Source organism: Rhynchophorus ferrugineus, unplaced genomic scaffold (genome assembly GCF_030347505.1).
Source record: "Rhynchophorus ferrugineus isolate W39M unplaced genomic scaffold, kcgeb_rfMv2 rfM5, whole genome shotgun sequence".
Classification (NCBI taxonomy): Eukaryota; Metazoa; Arthropoda; class Insecta; order Coleoptera; family Curculionidae; genus Rhynchophorus; species Rhynchophorus ferrugineus.
In genome coordinates, this window is record NW_027472584.1 from 9,794,712 (window position 1) to 9,812,092 (window position 17,381).

A 17,381-nucleotide genomic window follows, 5' to 3' on the forward strand; every position below is an offset into this window, starting at 1 on the left:
AAAATAATTAAATGTGGATATAAAAATTGCTTGCAATCTAATTGAAAACATAACATATCTACATAAACATAACATATAGCAAATATAATCAAAATTAGCTCTTTCCCTTATTTATATATTTTTAGTGCTATCAATTCAAATAAGATGTATTAAAATTTTTATCTTATTGTTCGCTCATACTGAAAGCAAAGCAGCACAGCTGAAAGTCTGTTAATATTTTACCTACTTGTTAAACATAAAAATGTATTGAGGCAAGTTATTATTATTTTTACAATGTTATTGCGAAAATTATGGAGTGGATAATTAAAACAGTTAAATCATATGACATACGTCAGAATAGAGAAAACGTACCAAAAAGTAGTACTTTAAAGAACGGCAACAAAAAATTAAAACATGATATATTTCAAAATTACTGCTGTGCTCTTATTATGGTAAAATCGAGGAGTTAAAAAGGCAGCTTAGGCATCTATTAACAATATAATAAAACAAGCATGATAATCTCTTGTTTATAAAATCAAGCTCACCTTGTTGAAAAAGTTATCTCGGTTAAAGAGCCTTAAGCTAAAATATTAATTATAAGTATCTTGACACCAATATACATTTGTTTTAAGTAAATGAACCCCTTCAAAATAATTAAGTCACACAAATCCTTAATCTTGCTAACTTGGGGTGTTTCTTCCAAGGAAAACTACGTCCGGTTTTTATTTCCGCACAAACACTGGATACACAACACTTGAGAATGAAGATACATTAAAATCGAATAATAGTGATTATATTTAAGACACAAGAATGCTAATCGTATTTTATAATAGACACACAAAAATGTCGTGGTAAACAAACTGAAATAAACAATGGCGTTATAGAAATGAATCAATCAAAAAAGTGGTCATAGAGCCGCCATTGAATGGACCACGCAAAACATTTTCTCGATTTTGCTTATTTAAGTTAAAGCTCTATATTTACTCTATGGTCCAGTCCAGATAAACCCATAGTTGGTAAAAGGACACTTTAATATATATATATATATATATATATATATATATATATATATATATATATATATATATATAAAGAAAATTACCAGATAAAATATTCAAAAATCTAAAAAGCCTTTTACGTTTCAAAAATATCTGGGACTCGAAAGAAAAAAAAACAAACAAATAAAAGGCGAGTTATTTTTCTAAACGGTTACTAACCTGCGCAATATATTTTTGAGAGGATCATGCTTTTAATCTGTCAATATGATAAAAAATATTTTGTTCGCGATATACGCATATAATAACAATTTATTTTTAAATTCTTATTTAAAGTTTACTTATTTGAATCCGTATCTCGCTCAGACGAATTATTTACATTTTCGATGTTACGTGCATAAATAAATGTTTCCATTGGCGTAGAAACCGAACTGTAGTCCTTGTAATTATCTAAAAATGTTTCACCTACTAATTGAATAATTAAACAATGTTGATTGGTTAAAGCATCAATGTTGTTTAAAATGTTTTAAGTGCCATGAGTACATATGTAAACATAAAGTACACGGTATATTAAGTATAGTATTTTTCGTTGTTGTTTACGTATAATAAAGTTATACAATAACTGTGGTTCGGCTCAGACACTAATATTTTTATTGGCGTTTAGTTTTTAACCAAATACTTCAAAATATTTACAGTACCAATGTTGCAATGTGTAAACATTAACATTTTATCTCAGTGCTACTCGAATATTTAACTGGATATATATATATATATATGTATATATATATATATATATATATATATATGTAGCGACCTTGAGGCATGTCGAATTTTACATAGTGCCAATCAACATAGTGTTATCGGGTTCTAGACCCGATAACGAATAGCTGGCAACCCTGAGACGTTTATCTGGGTTATTATTGAAGGGTATTTCCAACCATTCAGTACTCGACCATGGTTTGGTTTAGACGTGCCACCATCGACTGCCCAAGCCGCGTCTCCAGGTAACACCGCTGCCATCCGCTTCATCTATTTTGTATTTTCTACACATTTTTATTTTTATATTACTTTACTACAATAAATAACGGTCACAAAATGTAAACACTACTGTTTCATTTCATTTTACCTCCATTCGCCGAGCCATATCATTTACCCTAAAGTGGTAACCCCGACGTGATCTTTCGCAAAATTGGGTTTGGACTCGTGAATGGAGGGTACGTGCAACATGATGTATTTTACGTGGCCGTTATATTTTTTGTTTCAGCGTTTTCAATATTTTTAAAACTATTCTTCTTCGATTTTACTTTTGTTCGTTCAGCATTACATTTCTTCAAACATTTGTTCCTCATTAAATCTTATTTTAGTGCTAAAACAATGGACCTTAAATTTCATCTCATTTTTTTAAAATTTTTTGTCCAAATTTTATTTCTTTCACAATTTTTTGAACTCTTAGAGATATTAACATCACTAGTTAATCATTAGCGTCTCGACTAAGAATTTCTTCCGGTACTATGATTAAATCATAATGTCTTCCCTCGCTCGCCGTCTCCGTCATAATGGCAGACATTTTGATTTGAAAGGCTTTGGGCAGCTTCAGTCGGATACCGTCGTTATTTGTTTTTTCTGAATTACCGTAACCAATGTGACTACGGATTAGTCACAGAGCAGCTCCAGAAGCTATGTACCGATTGCAGTCACCGTAGACTCGTCATGTCTTCGCCGAGGTATCAGAATTGCCAACGTCTCGTCGTTGAAGAAAGTAAGCTACCAAGTCGTCGAACAATCGAACCTCCCACAGCGTCGATTACGGGAGCCCTGTCCGAAAAATAGCTTGTTTTCAACATCATCGATGGACCACATTCAAGTGCCAAAGCGACGATGAAGTAACGGTATCTGTAGGACCGAAGAAGATATCAAGGAAGATATCAACAGCCGTACCAACCACAACTGTTTCGATTTATGTCGAATCTTACCTAGTGGAATAACGGTCTACAAAATACCCAGAAATATAATTCCAAGTGTTGAACACGGGAGGGGTGCCAGCAGCGCCAACTGGAACCTGATGACGGATAGCTGCCAACACCGAGGCGTTGATCTGGGATGTTATTGAAGTGTATTTCCAATCATTCCGTACTCGACCATCCTTTGATTTAGACGTGCCACCATCGACTGCCCAAGCCTCGTCTACAGGTAACACCGCTGCCATCCGTTTTAGATTATTTTGTATTTTCTTCATTTTTTATATTGCCAATAAATAACGGTCACGTAATGTAAACACCACTGTTTCATTTCGTTTTTACCTCCATTCACCGAGCCATCTAATTTACCCTATATATATATATATATATATATATATATATATATATATATATATATATATATATATATATATATGCCTTTGTGTAGATATGTAACAATGCGACAAATACTTTACACCTTATCTAAGAGTAATCAAAATAAATAGTCGAAAAGAACATCAGCCATGAAGCACAACCTTCTAACTAGTAACTGCCCCCAGCATCTCCAAATACTACCCATTCTCCTTTCAAACTTCCAACTCTGGATATTTGCCAAACTGACAATTGATACATACATCAGATACTTAGAACAAAGTTCTGTTGCTCCAGCTATCCTGACCACAACTTTATATTAACAGATGGCTCCAAATTTGAGTTGGCTGTGCTTTTTACAGCAACAGCATTAGCATTTCCACCAAAGTATCTGATCATGTTTCAATTTTGTTTACTGATTTATACGCGATTTTTATGGAACCCCACCTATAACCGTTTCCAACTACGAACATTGGTTAATCCTAACAGACTCAATACAGTATTTCCTAGAATTTGATCACTCCCATTGCCTTGTCTCCCAACCGCTAACTATCATTTATTTTTTCTTCTCTTTGTGCTTTAAAGTCTCCTTATCAAGGATTCCTTCTCACTTGGGAATATCTAATCTAGTTTCTAGTCAGACTCTTCTGCCACGCCCTTCAATGCCACTGACAAAACCTCCCAGACTACATGCTCCTTCAGATATTAAGACCGATTTCTTTACCAACTTAAACATACGGTCACTTAGGACTCACGTCATTATGGTCAATCGACTCAGACTTGGCCATCGCCGATTCACTCACGGTCATTTAATGAACATAGATAGTATACCCCATTTTGAGTTTTGTTTATATTTGCCAACATCTGTATACCATCTCATCAAAGAATGTCCTTGCTTAATTTCAATCAAATCTAACTACAGTTTAACACACTATAGAAACGCTCTTACTGAAAACAATGTGGGCTGACTACTGAGATTCTGAGTCTCATATGCTTCCTGTTGATACCTGCTATTTACTTGTACAATACGTCCCAGTTTCCTGGACTTTATGTTAGTTAAAGGACATAGGATATGGAAATGGCGTATCCCACAAAATATCCCATTTATATTGCATTTATTTGTTTTATATGTTTAAATTTAGTGTTGTATTTTCGTTATATTTTAAAAATTTTTTTATATTTTTTATTTTTCTCTACGTTTAATGTTTTGTAATTTGTATAGCTATCTACTTTGTTATTTACTTTTATAGTGCTTTTATATTTTAGATATCTATACTTGTTCTTGTTTTCTTTTTAAAATCAGTTTCTACAGTCAGTTATGTTCATTTTATTTTTCCTTAATTTAGTTTTACTTTTATCTTCTATTCTTATTGTCATTATTGCTACATTTGATGATAATGCTGCCACTCTTGTTAGCAGAAGAATTAACATTTTAACAAGTAAGTAATAATATAACTACCCTGGTCCAGAAATGGAGAATACACGTTAATGGTTGTAAATCAATCTAATAATTAATAATCAATACATATAGCAATAACGCAAAGTAGTTTGGAATGTACCCATTAGGGTACATTAGGTACATTAGGTACATTATTACATTCCATTAGGAAAACTCGAAGCCAAAACAGTTGCAAACCAAGACCTACATTTAGGAAATATAAAAGAATATTATGAAAGAATATAAAGAGACAATACATTCTCATGGTAATACTGAAATATTGTACCTTTCGAACCAATCAATTAAAACAATCGAACCAATCTCGTGTGGTACAGAGAACTGTATTTAACAGAAAAAAAGGCAGCTATGGTAATTTATATGTGAATAAGAACCAATATATTCTCCTAGATAAATATTTAGTTCTAAGTTGTAAAAACAAATTATAGGTTACAAGATAGCAACCAATGTATTAAAAAATTAACACAAAAATCGCATAGTCGTTCAAGAGTCATTCAGTTAACAATTAGTGATAGAAAATTAACAACTAATGTATGTAGATTAGGACTGAGAATCGGAGATCAAATTTGTCAAAGATTTATAGGTGTTAGTAATTTAAGCATGAATTGTAAGACAGAATAAATGGATGGAGACTAGTAAATTCTTAGCTCTAGAATGAGAACGGCGGTGTGAGTGGTGAAACTGCGGAGACTAAAAATGTTGTAGATATGTTACTGCGTACGAACACTTAAATTGCGTAAATTAGTGTTGTGGTAAACGCATCACATGGATTAATGAACGGTGATTACAAAATCCGCAACGGGCCAGAACCCATCGCCTAGAATGATGTTATGACTTCGATGTTATTCACATCTGACCTTAAGAAACAATATCAATAATTCTTATTATCGGCCAATTTTTGTTTAAAATAAATTTGTTTAACTGATACAGAAACAAATATCTTTAGAAATATGCGTGTATAAATACATATTTTTTGCTCGCAAACGAAGAGAATTAAGTGGGACGTAAGGTTACGAGAATATTAATTGCGCAAAATGAGATAAAAAAATTCTCAAACCTCTGCAATCAGCTTATTGCACATAATATTTTGTTTACTTGCATATCTCCAATGTTGCATGAATACATTTTTATTTTTACTCCACTCGTATCATACAATTATGTTTTCTTATTTTTATACCAGGATAGTATAAGGAAATTATCACGGATTTAATCATTTTATAGTAACGGTATTTTAGAGTAATCAGGATCAGTGTTATTAATAGTTGATATCAAAATATGTAATTACATAAATACATAATTAATTGAATTATTTTGAATAATGGAATTTAGGTGTAATATTGCTAACATAGCACTAACTTTCCTCATCTGTAATAACATTGTTCAAAACATTTATATCACCTCCTATTAAGGATGCAGAAAAAATATCGATATAGAGATATCTTATCGATACTGTTATTATATTCTTTTCAAAAAATATCGATATTTTTGACCGATATTTTGTTGGCCGATATATCAATTTTTAAAATATTTAGAAAAAATTTGCGTTGGGAACTATCGGTTGAAAACAGTCAAAACAGTCGATAGTCGCAACAAAACAGTCGAAAGAGTCGATAGTCATAAAAATTGGGGACTGAAAAAAGTAATTACTATTTTCAGTCAAAAATATGGTTGAACTGTTTTTTTCAGTTCGTGATGCCAGACGAAGATGTACGAATCCTTTCCTGTATAAATTGTGAGAGAGGAAAGGACGGAGATAATTGTTTGGGCCAGTTAATTTTATACGTGCTTATATTTTCCAACGGTAGTATAAGCGAGACGGAGATGCATAAATTCCTTCACATACTAACATTAAAAAAGAAAAAGAAAAAAAAAATTACTGAATACTATTATCATAATAATACATAACATGCAATTTATAATTTAATTTTAACCGAAGTAGAATTAATTTTTTATTATTGAACAGAAATAATTTTGAACGGAATCTTTTTACCCTATTACATTAACAGTCCAGTACAGAGTTAACAATCTTGAAAAACATCGCTCCAAAATGCTGCTGAACTACATATATTACATATAAATCTATGTAAGCATAAAATGGTTACATTTTTGTCAAGGTCGTTAGGACGACCGAGCCAGAACGTTAAAAATCAGTCGAACGAAACAAGTAGAACCAAAAATGGTAACTAAAAGTACGACTGAAACAATCGATAGTAAATAGTAACAAAATCAGTCGGACCGAAAGTAGCGACTGAAAGCAGTCGACTGAAACAGTCACTGATAAAAAGTAGTAAAATCGGTCGAACCAAAAATAGCGACTGAAACAGTCGATAGTAAAATGTAGTCAATTACTGAACAGTCGATAGTCAATTTCAGTGGATAGTTCCCAAGACTAGAAAAAATTTATGCTAATATTTCACTATTTTTATTTTTTCTTAAATGTATCGATATTTTTTATTCTCCGATATATCGGTATATCAACATTTGTGTCAACGAATATATGGCTTATATATTCAGCGAATATTCATACAAATATAGCTTTGCCATAACTTTTATAAGTCTACTAAAAAGTACTACAAGAATTAACATTATAATTGAATAAATATTTAGGCTTTTTTTGTACAGTTACTTTATTACTATAACCACATTTAAAAAATATGAAGTATCGTTAAAACATTTTTTTTTCTTGTTAGTAACATGATATCATTTGATTTGATGATTAAGTCTTCAGTTATATATTTACTACAGACAACAATACAATTATTTACAAGATTATTTCATTGTATTATGTTTTTTATGGTATTAATAAGCCAACAAATAAAACCCTATGTATAATTAACTTCGTAATACATAATTGGTATTGTAAAATAATGCTGCCAGTTACAACCTCTTTAAATTGCATTTTGTAATCAATGTTGGTTTTTCTTAATATGATATACGTACGCGCATACCAAGGTGAACATTAAAAAAATCACGCAAATATATATTATTTTACTTAATGAACCCTGACGTCATCAGTTATTGTATTAATAATAAATCCTGATCAATAAAATACATTTCATTTTAATCAGCACAGACTTGAATAATATTCTTCTCTTCTAACGTTCTTAGTGTTTAAATATTTTATAATTTCTGGAGGCTTATTATATTAGATATTTGAAGTTTAATATTTAGTAAGGGTAAATATAAAAATTACTAATACATTCACATTACACGTGTGTACAATAAGTGATGTAATATTCGGACTACATTTCATATTAAAATTAACTTGTCTCAGAGAAAACAATGAAAATTAAGTGACCTAACAACTAACTAATTATTTTAAACTTTTGAATATTAATTTAGTTAAGCTTAGATAATATTTATGTAAACAACATTGTTGAAAAATATGCAATATTTCTTATACAACCCTAGTAATGAAAAATAATCTTACAAAATGTACACAAAGATTGATCTATTCTAAAAATAGTAACGATAAGTATTAAAAAAACTTTTGATATAAAATATATTATAGCTTCGCTTAGCTGTCGATACAAAATGAACCTCTTTTGTCCTCGATTGAAACATTCTAAAAATATTTTCCTCTGAACATTGTAAATCTTATAGAAAAATATTGCAACTGGGGTTCCCCTGGCTCCTGATATGTTTAATATACCTATAATAAACATGTAAAAGTAAGGATGTGTGTAATAAACATCTGTGCTAATAGTGTTATTTTGAATTCTACTTGCACTAAATGTTCATTTAAAATGTTTAAAAAGTTTCTAAAACTCAAGAATGTAACTTAATTACTTCCAAGATATTTAATGGTTAATAAAGGGATTATAGGTTAATTCTAATAAAGCTTAGTAGCATAACCAAAAATGTTCTTACACATACATATTCAATGCTATTTTGTACATATCGCTCTTTCAATGAAAGTATTTTGTTAGTAAGAAGTATGGAATTGTAATTCTTCTATACTAGAGAGGAGCTCTATTCTAACCAATCTCCATTTTTACATTTCTACAACTTTTATGCATTCTGCATAGTTATACTCTTAAAGCTAATATTCAGATAGTTTAAAATAAATTTCTTAAATTCTTCATGAGTTTCCTCCATGAAAAAATATACAAATTGGTTTCATTTTAAATTCATAAAACATTCCTTATGATCCAAACAGTCCTCTCTGGGGTTGTACCAGCCAAAACAATATAAAGATATCATACCAAGATTCCAAAGTAAAGTACTGCAAGGTATTGTTGATAGTCCATGGTAGATTCGTCAATTACGTAGTATATAGTAAGTTAGTACATATGACAAACTGCATAAGGACATGAAGGTAGAAACTGTCGATAACGTTATCAAGGACTATGTCCAAACATATGAACAGAGGCTGCATCAACACATTAATGCTGATGTTCTCTAGCTCATAGATAATGATGGCTTAGTTGGAATATTAAAAAGAATTAAAACATTTGATCTAGTTCAATGAATTTATTAATAACATTACTATCAATTCACATTAATACTGACACACATGATTCAAGAGATTAAATTATCATTAATCATGATTCAAGAGATTTATATTCCAAATCCTCCTCCTTACCAAATTAGAGTTCATTTGGACTGGACATACTATTCCTACTACCAGCCTAGCTACTCCAAACCACGCTTCTATGGACCTGCAGGTGACCAACACAGAAAACCTGGTTTCTGGCGAGACTGGGATGACCATGCTCTCACCTTAACCACTGTGGCTACCAAACCAGCGATTCAAAAACTTTACTCCTAATAAAATTAAACATTCACTAAGAAATGACAGATGTTACATTTTCTAAATTAAATTTAAACTAATAATTTGTTTAATTAAAAAATTTTAAAATTGAACTTACGGTCAACCCTGTAAAAAACCTTCCATATGAACAATAAAAATTAATAAATAATATATACTAATAAATTTCATACCGCCCATATAACTGTTCGTGATTAAAGGGACAATTAAAATGAATTCGTAGTTCATTTTTATTGACCCTATCTCGTTTTTAACGCCAGTATCGTTCCCCCTTGTCTAGGTCAGTATTTAATGAAATCATAGAATCATTCTCTTACTACATCGCTACTAGATATGCCGTTGCTCTATTGCATCTAGTTTTAAAGTGACTGATGGCATTGTTGCCAAGTTCTTTACATTTTTCGATAGAGTATATTTCTTATAAACATTAGGATGTTTATCAATAGCTATCATTCATCCGATATAAGAAGACTTCAAGCAAACTTCAAACAAAACATATATTCAATCATTATTGCTTCTTTTTTTCTGTTTGACTATTAACTACTGATTGCTCATTACAATATTACATCAATATTTAAGTATCGCAATCACTTATTAATATTATAAATGGTTACATGTTATGTATAACAACATTATATACGATAACATAATAATTAACAAATAAACTGGAAAATAATCAATAATTAGTCACGTACCAAATGATTAATCTGATGACTAATAATAATAGGCATCAGTAATCATCATAAATTAAACAACAAAAATTATTTTATACACAATATGTATGATATTTACCATGTCATAATCTTTCTAAAAATTCTTCAATTTAATCGATAGAAATATTAACTAAAAAGAATTTTATTAATGTTATTTGATCTATGGACATAGTAAATAGTTCACAATTATATACATACAAATTGTATTTTTTAGCAAATTATTATTTCATTTATTTGGGATTGATAGTAACTATTATAGCTTGATCTATTATATGTATGAAGAGATATTCTGTTTATATGAGATAAGTATAGAACTATATAAAAGCATAATATAATATAAAATATATAAAGCATAATATTTCATAACTATCTGGTTTTTAACGTCAGAGTCGCTCCCCCTTGTCTAGGTCAGTATTTAATGAAATCATAGAATCATTCTCTTACTACATCGCTACTAGATATGCCGTTGCTCTATTGCATCTAGTTTTAAAGTGACTGATGGCACTGTTGCCAAGTTATTTACATTTTTCGATAGAGTCGTACAAAGATATATTATGTTCTTGAGTTTTAACAAACCTTAAATAACAAAATTCAATAAAAAGCTCAAATTTATTACATTATGGTTCGTGTTCAATTCAACCTACTAGTGACAGATAGTATCCAGTGGCATCATGTAGGACAGCGGACCTCATCACCATTGTTCATCAAATAATCAAATAGATTTTTTATTTTACAAACATCGAACGAATATAAGAACTACCATTTATAGACGCAGAGTTTCCTCTCTTATATGGAACTATTACCTCTGAACAAAAAGAAACAAAATAAGTGAGGTCGAATGTAAAGAGGAAAAAAGATAATTATGTCTTTTTTTGCTCAAGTACCTGTGTATTGTATATTGTGTTCCCACTAGCCAGACTATTAAACAAAACTTTTATTTGGAAGCTTTAAGAAGTCTGTGGATGTGTTAGGGTAATAACCAGAACGTAAGAAGTAATTTAGAAGAAATAGAATTATTAATTAATTAAATAGCAGTTCGTACAGATGGTAACTAAAATTATAAGCGATTGTGCAAATCATATACTCAACCAGTAGGGCCTAATAGTGGTGCAACCCCATGGGGCAATAATGATTAGGATTCAATTCATCGCAATCTAGATTTGGAATTGAATATATAAGTAAAAATGTAAAATCTGAAATAGAATTATCATCTGAGTTAAACCTGATGTGTTCTATGGTCATTTCCACGTTAGTGACTTGATAAATACTCTATAGAATGTAACTTGATGAAAAAAAAGAGGTTATATGAGTTAAATAGAAACTTAAGTCAACCAATTGTGTTGCAAAAGTAAAAAGAAATTAAGAAAGAGGAAATATTAGATAGATATGTATTATTAATTTCACACTAAAACTCAGTTTATTTAAACAAATTCTTGAACAATTTCTGTCTCTTGTGCTTTTATTTGTATGTAGTATCCTTTATAATCAACGCGTACATTTTAATTAAGAAAACTTACGACTTATCTTCTTGTATAGAATTTGTTATAGAATGCTAATTATTTATAAGTTATTTTAGATATCAAATTCAGAAATATCAACCCTTAATACATTGATTAATCGACACTTTGTTATAGGGTTAATAACTGCACTTTGAAATTCTCTGCAAAATAAAAATATAATAGGTGATTTAAGAATAATGTAAGAAACAAAAAAAATTATTGCTTTATAAGAAGAAAAGTTTTATAAGAAAAAAGTAATTAGAACATAATATCCCAAATGTATTAACTTAAAATTATTTAGGTGTATCTCTATAATAAGTCTCCGCCAATAAGTTGGAAAAATAAACTATATGCCACCAAGTTGTTATGGTAAAACTGTCTAATATAGAGCACGATATTGTAAGATTGGACATCTGTCAACAGCAATTTATCAGTATTACATATTCTCATGTCTTTTAACGAATTTTGAACAAAATAATCGGAGAGCCTTAATTTTACTTCTTTAATATAAACAAATCTATAAATGAAGCATTATCATCAATCACCAATAACGTCAATAACTATTGGAAGAATATCATAAAGCACATTTAAATAAAATAAATTGCTGTAAGTGATTTCATAAGCTTAAGAATAGATAATTTAATTAAAAACATGAATATTATTATTATACATTATATATTAAAATAGATACGTTTAGGTCAAACCATCCTAAAAAATCTGCACAGCAATGCTTAAGTGATAAACCCGCTATATATCCTACAGCTGTATTGACCATACATTAAATTTTTCATTAGTACTTGTTTTAGTCAGTTATAAACATACGCCAAAAAATGGTTAAATTCATGACTAACCCTAAAAAATTTAGCATTCTTGAGATAAAATAGAAAAGAGTATCGACTAGTAAGAATTATTTTAAATAAATCAGAAATTTCACTTCTTTCACTATAATATATGTCGGAAAATGATTATATAGTAAAATGTTCCTTTACAGATTTCTAAGAATATTGGCAACGCTTATCTGTAAGCCAGTTATAATTCTTAGTATCGAGGGATTTCGTGTTAGTCATTCGTTATAAGCTCCGCAAAGTAAATTAGACGAAGATCTTGAATATAAATAAGTAAATGTGACAACACTGTACCAATATACCGGAGGCGAACGCCTTTTCTATCCATCTATTCGTCAGTGTGACTGTGACCCAGTTTACTATCCAGGTCACTATTTCTTCTTGGTTCGACTGACCACAAATATCAGTCTCGCATTGAATTTAGTAATTTTTAACTAATCAGTAATTGCGTTACGTTTTTGGCTTAAAAATTCGTTCATTTTTTTAAATCCTAACTGTGAACCGTTATAAACCATAAAATTTATTCACGGTCTGACTTAGAACTGTTTGATAGAAAGTTGTAAAAATTCTCGAAAATGTTACAGTTTAATGAGTTAACAAATTCAGATACAGTTATTTAATATACAATGCAATATGCCTCAAAGTACAATGCAATTATTACGGTTACTAAGTAACTGAAAAAAAAAAGATACAAACAAATGTATTTAAAATTATTCATAGACGATTTTTAAATTTCTCTTGATATATGTTATTATAATTTAGAATTACTAATCAAGAAAAAACAGTGAAATAGAAAAGAAGAAACAAGTAATCCAAACACAAGAAAAAAAGGATAAAAGAACTAGAGTGAAAAACAAGAAGAAAAAATATTAATATTAGAAGAACAAGAAATCATTAAAAAATAAAATCACGGAAATTATAAAAAGCGAATAATCATAACAAAGAACAATTTTAACATTCACTACTATAATAAGAACTGGAATTGAAATATAGGAAAATGTACTGGCTAATTGGAAGAAAATCACAATTATCAGTACATAATAAATTGCTATTATATAAGCAAATATTGAAACCTATATGGACATACGGAGTTCAATTATGGGGATGTTCTGCAAAGAGTAACATAAACAAAATACCAATTTTTGAGAACAAAGTCCTGAGAGGTATTTTGGGTGCACCAAAATACTACAGGACTGATTACCTACATCGAGACCTTCAAATACCCACAGAAAAGACTCCATTCTCATACAAATATTGAAATATTGCAACTTTTGGATACCACCAGAACAGGACACAGACTCAAAAGAATCAAACCATCTGATCTTGTGTAGTGTTGTGTAGTGAGGTGCATATATTAAAAAATTCAGCAGTGACATGTATAAACATTATTTCACCAGAAACTGAATTAGGGCCGATGGGTTCTCCTAGTAATATACCTAGATTTAAGTTAGCATAAAGACAAATTGTAGGTTAGACGGAAACGATTAGGAACAATGTATTAATTAAATAATAAAAAAACTACTATTATAAAGGTGTATTTTGATCAACGATATATATGGGTAAAAATACTAAATAGAATATAAACAACTGTTAAATAACCTTTCACAATTAAATTCGGTGGCTTTGAGATGTCATTACATAAAATAACAGATCTCAGTTTAGTATTAATCAGTTATTGTGCATATACAGATGCTAATCATGGAACATTCAAAATTTGATCTTCGATATTCATTGCTTTTGTTGTTTGATTTGAATAAACCTGCTGGTGAAGTCCATCAAACACTTTTTAAAACTTATTATGATGGTATTCCGACATATACCAAATCTCGTACCAAAGTGGTAATTTTGTTGTCAATGACTGAGAACGGACTAGAGGATTAAATAAATTCGAAGTTAATGAAATTGAAATCTTATTGGATGAATAGTGGATCCACTATGATAACCTTAAGTGCAAAAAGTTATATTTAGTACCGAGAAGCTTAATATTGCAAATATTGCTGTGTATATGCGGGATCAGTAAGGTGTACTATATGACAAGCTTCTAAAACCGATTTAAACTGTTATTGCATATGTCTACCGATATAAATTTAGCAATATGAACGGAGTATTAATCCAAAAAAACACCAATAACGAATAACAGGAGCAATGTTATCCTCTTACATGACATAATTCTACAACACGTTTGAAGAGTTGTGAAATATATGCTGTTGCAGCTTTAATTCGATGATCTACGGCACCTAACGTTCTTGCCAGACGTAATTCTTTCTGACTACCACTTGTTCAGATCGATGCAGCATGGCTTAATTGGCACACGATTTAGAAATCTTGAAAAAGTGCAAAAATTGATCCATGATTATATAGCTGCCAAACCAACTTCCGTACAAAGACACTAAAGAACAAATTTTTCCAAGGACCCAAATATAACTCAAGAATATCTAATAAAGAAACTACAGAGGTCAGACCAAAAACAAATAGATCATAGATGGAGAAGATAAATAACAACAAAAGTAAGAGGAAATATCCGAAATTCAAAGACGCAGAAAACGACGAAAAAAGAAAAGAAAATGACAACAGCAGATTACACTAGCCCCAAAAAAATTAAATGAACTCAAAAAAGTCAAAGTGTATCAATACTGGAGGAAAGTGTGTCAAAAATTAAAATAAAAATTTGACAGAAATCCAAAGGACCTAAAATATTTCTTATAAACATTAGGATGTTTACCAATAGCTATCAATCATCCGATATAAGAAGACTTCAAGCAAACTTCAAACAAAACATATATTCAATCATTATTGCTTCTTTTTTTCTGTTTGACTATCAACTACTGATTGCTGATTACAATATTACATCAATATTTAAGTATCGCAATCACTTATTAGTATTATAAATGGTTACATGTTACGTATAACATCATTATATACGATAACATAATAATTAACAAATAAACTGGAAAATAATCAATAATTAGTCACGTACCAAATGATAAATCTGATGACTAATAATAATAGGCATCAGTAATCATCATAAATTAAACAACAAAAATTATTTTATACACAATATGTATGATATTTACCATATCGTAATCTTTCTAAGAATTTTTCAATTTAATCGATAGAAATATTAACTAAAAAGAATTTTATTAATGTTATTTGATCTATGGACAAAGTAAATAGTTCACAATTATATACATACAAATTGTATTTTTAACTAATTATTATTTCATTTTTTGGGATTGATAGTAACTATTATCGCTTGCTCTACTATATGTATGAAGAGATATTCTGTTTATATGAGATTAGTATAGAACTATATAACAGCATAATATTTCATAACAGGCAAATAATTTTTAAATTATCTTGTAGAGCATATAGTAGGAGCTTTTAGAAATATGTGATATCGTAAACATTTTTATCACGAAATGAAAGGTTTTCCCAGAAAGCCATAAAAATATTGTCCCATATGACACAATCCTTTTAGGTAACTTTGCCTTCACTAGTATATTCCCTATATATAAATATAAATCACTAAGTATTATCTATCTTCCTCTTTATATATATATATATATATATATATATATATATATATATGATAAACAGAAAGGTTAATAAACAAAATGGATACGACATATAGAGGAAGAAATCAATCATTGATATAGATTAAAGAAAGAAAGATACAATATTTGAATGATTGATTGAATGAATGAGCTTCATTCAAATATTCAGGCTACTGAATTATTTGAACTGAAACCTGGTCAAAGGTTAAGAACACCATCCACCATAAATACGACATTCAAAATATCTCCAGAAAAAAAAAAATCTCTGTTTTTTTGACTTCTAGTGTGCTATACCAGCCTCCAAAAGAATCTACGCCAATATATTCGATTTGTAAGCCTACCACGTTTGATCAGCATCGGACTCTGTTCATCTTCAGACAGATTCCTCTAGTGGATTGTATATAGACACTATGTTATGAAGAATGTTTCATTTAATTGTGTTCCGTGGAGAAATAATGCCTGAACTATCTCATTAGTATATATTTTCAATTATACGATTTACATAGAACAAGAATGATGTTAAATTTATGTGATATTCAATCATATAAAAAGAAAGATTGTCATCATATCAATCAAACAATTGATAGATCATAAAAACAATATTTTATATTGCTAGTTTTAGTTATAAACCTTCGAGATTTGCTTAATTTAAAGCACAATATACTCAAACAAATTAATTTATATATTAGTATTGTCACAACAATTATTTTTGACATATCAGTATTATTTTTTCCAGAATAATCAAATTTAGTAGAATACTTCCGCTTATTTTAAACTGACATATTTGTGACACCATTAGAATAAAATTGTTACTAGGTATTTTACTGTGTACATCAGTTGGTATGTAACAAAATAAAATAGAGTTTTTCCATAAAACACACGTAAAACATTCATTTAAATTGTTCTTCATCAAAACCAGAATAAACAAGTTCTACAAAGATTAAGTAAACAAAGAAATAAATTTGATATTCTTGTGCGTAATTACCATCGGAGGAAAAACCACAAACAAAAATATGCCCAATCTCGCATATCTAAGATAAAATATCACATATTATTATTATTCCGTGTGTCCGTATAGGTTTCAATACTTGTTTGTATAATAGCAATCTATTATGTATTGATAATTGCGATTTTCTCCCAATTAACCAATACATTTTCCTATATTTGAACTCTCTGAATAGGTCTTTTCTTTTCTTTTTAACATGTTCCTTCCAGCCAAGTTATTCATCAAGATTCATT

At 29.6% G+C, this 17,381-nt stretch overlaps 1 long non-coding RNA gene across 1 annotated transcript in view; it reads left to right on the plus strand.

Moving 5' to 3' along the window:
- The window catches only part of LOC143197122 (uncharacterized), a 92,846-nt gene that overhangs the window by 7,904 nt on the left and 67,561 nt on the right, over positions 1-17,381 (plus strand). The gene's annotated exons all lie outside the window — the stretch shown is intronic.